At 38.2% G+C, this 3,324-nt stretch overlaps 1 non-coding gene across 1 annotated transcript; it reads left to right on the top strand.

Annotated features, from left to right (window-relative positions):
• Positions 1–244: 244 nt before the first annotated feature.
• LOC141709702 (small nucleolar RNA R71) lies at positions 245–351 on the top strand. Its single transcript, XR_012570267.1, has one exon. It is a non-coding gene; the product is annotated as a small nucleolar RNA R71 (small nucleolar RNA).
• Positions 352–3,324: the final 2,973 nt, after the last annotated feature.

Here is a 3,324-nt window from a genome sequence, read left to right as displayed (position 1 = left end):
TGTTAACGCCTTTAGTTGAGCAGCTATAGCCGTGGCTGTATCCACCTCCAGAATTCCTGCTACCTTGCCTTGAGGTAGTCTCCGAGTTGGGTTCTGATATTCATTAGAAGCCATCAATTCAATTAGCCCATAAGCTTCATCGTAGCTCTTTGCCCATAAGGCTCCACTTGATGTTGTATCGAGCATGGGTCTGGACTGTGCTCCCAAACCATTATAAAAGTAATTGATGATCATCCAGTCAGGCATGCCATGATGATGACATTTCCTAAGCATCTCCTTGTAGGGCTCACAAGCTTTACACAAAGATTCTCCCGATTGCTGCGCAAATTGAGTAGGAGCGTTCCTGATTGCAGCTATCTTCGCCATAGGGAAGAATTTAGTAAAAAACTTCTGAGCAAGATCCTCCCAAGTAGTGATAGAATCTGGTGGTAGAGAATGTAATTAACACTTAGCTTTATCACTCAGAGAGAATGGGAAAAGCCTCAGCTTCATAGCATCTTCAGAAACATTGTTGAACTTGAAAGTGTCGCAGATCTTGATGAAATCTCTAATGTGCATGTTGCGATCTTCCGTTGAAGAACCCCCAAACTGGACTGAATTCTGCACATCCGAATCGTGCTAGACTTGATTTCAAAAGTATTAGCCGTGATGGCTGGTCTGACAATGCTAGGCTGAATGTCATTGATCTTCGGTTGAGAATAATCCATCAAAGCTTTTGGATTCGCTGATGGTTCTCCCATTGCAATGATCACTTCTTCTTCAACTTTCTCAACTTCTTCAAAAACTTCTTCAACTTCATCCAGTGTTTCCTTATGAGATTGAGAACGCGTTCACATACACGCTCTCTAGAGTACCTGAAACATAAACAAGGTAAACAAGCAAGTAAAATATCCGAGTCAGTGAATTTTAACAACCACTGATGTCAAGCACATAAACTAAATTTAACACCAAAGTCCCAGGCAGCGGCGCCAAAAACTTGTTCGCACTAAAAACACACGAAAATACATGCAAGCGCACGTGATCACAAGTAGTATAAGATTCAATTCAAGTTCGTTCCCACAGATAATTCATTTAGGTTAAGTTCAGATTATGCACTTATGCAACAATTTATGATTATCGTTCAATACTAAGACAAGTAACAATTTGAGTTTTGATTTAACTAAGAGATTATACTAAATAACATTAACTAAGAGAATTATGATTGAATTACTTATATGAGAATAAACATGGGATTCTAACTTCGTTAAATACTTCATTCAAAGTTTATATCTTTAACCTTAACATGTTATGGTGATGACAACTAATCAGATAACACAAAATTAGTATATGCGAACTTTCATTGTACATATACCCTACTACTAAACATCCACAATTAAGATAGAAGATGGCATACACCAATTATGCTTAGTCCCTATATGTCTATAAAGATTGAAAACATAACGGTTTAAGAGCAAGTTATCTATCGTGATTACATAGGGAGAAAAAGATGGTTAAAATTACCCAGGAATTATACATGTCAATTCATATATAAACCTATGCTAGCATGTCAAGTTCTAAACCTCTATATTCACTGTCTCTTCAATAGAGATTAACAAACAATCTTAGATGTTAGCTACACATCAAAGACGAATAAGCACAACCAAACTAGGAAATCATAAATCACCACACACAAAGGATTATAAAATAACTAACTATTAAAATCCATAGATAAATCCGTTTAAACCCCATGACAGCGATTAGTTCATAATTGAACTCATCGTCACCATGGGTTCCAATGAAAACATGATAATAAACAATATAAGAGTATTAGGGTTCAAAGACAAATCGAAAACTAGCATCCGAAGTACAACTATAATGAAGAACACAAAAGTCTTCTTCTTCGTAGCCGTCTTATGCTTTCTAGGTCTTCATATTGCTCTCCCTTATCTCCTTGTTATTAAAAATAAATTATTATGGGTTTATATAGCTTCTGGACGACCTGGGCCCTCAAAATCTTCGAATGCAAGTCAAATCAGGATTCTATCAAAAGGACCTGGCGTGGCCGTCCCAAACCCCACACGGGCGCGCAGGCTTCCTGCTCATCTGGCGCGGCCGCCCCGCCTTCCGCGCGGGCGCGCCTTGCCTCTGGAATTTTCTTCAGATTCTTGCTTCTGTTGTATCTTGAGTTCCGTATGTCAGAATTTGGCGATCCAATAGTCCACGCGAAGCTATCGGGATGCTCTTCAATATGAGAATGGCCTTGACTTCAGAATCTGACCTCTTTTCAGTATATTTCCTTGAAAAGCTCATTTATTCATCCAATTAATGCCTGTAATGCATAAACACAAAAATACATCAAAAATACCAATTAATTGAGTCCAAAACACCAACTTGTGCCTGTAATTAAGCGTTCAAAGTAGGTATAAAATCCACTTATTAGTGAGGACCTAAACATTACTACTCAAGATGGTGACACATTCTTCTCTGAATTTTGCTAAGGCCTCCTCCATGGTTGTTTGGAAATCCTTAGAGAGTCATGCATCCACATTACCATCTGCTTCATCTCCAATCTTCTCCTGCTGCTCCTCGACATCCTCTTTGTATGAAAGTAGTATGGCTTGATAGTCTTAGTTTGACATATAAGTTGTGAGGAGTTGTTGGGTAATGTTGGCTACGCCTGCAAGTTGCTCAACCAAAAGATCATCAATTGTAGTAGGTTAGGCTTGAGTATCCTGCAACCATTGAGATAAAAGGTGGGAAGGTTATGGTGTAGTGTTTGAGGTGGATGAGATGTCTGTTTAGTTTGAGGTGGAGGGTATGGAGGTAATAGATAACCCTATAACTGGAGTCACATTTGAACTCACGGTAGGAAATGTGGTTGTGACAGTGTATTGTTCACCAATTATGGGAACCTCCATTTAAATGGGAGGGGATTTGACCAGGTTACTTTCAGGGACCATGGGCTCAAACCCTTGTTCTTCTTTTAAAAAATTGGCACTTGAATGTGCTATACATGCCTCCCCAATAGTTGGATCATTGGCAATTTTACTCCCGGCTTCTATTGACAATGCAATTTTGTTAGGCACAAAACACGCGCTAATAATTCATGCAAGTATACGTGTTCGCAAGTAATATAAAATGATTTCTAGTTCGTTCCCACAGAGACTCAGACTAATTATATTTAATTAACACTCACTCGCCAATGTATGATTACTTCTCAATATAAAGACAATAACACTTAAGGTTGATTAACTAATTATTAACTACGAGAATAGAGGAATTAAATAACACTTGAAGTAACAATATTAAACACACATGAGATCATAACTTCATTACTACTTCGTT

This window comes from Apium graveolens, chromosome 2 (genome assembly GCF_009905375.1).
Source record: "Apium graveolens cultivar Ventura chromosome 2, ASM990537v1, whole genome shotgun sequence".
NCBI classification, from domain to species: domain Eukaryota; kingdom Viridiplantae; phylum Streptophyta; class Magnoliopsida; order Apiales; family Apiaceae; genus Apium; species Apium graveolens.
This window is presented reverse-complemented; position numbering and strand designations above follow the sequence as displayed.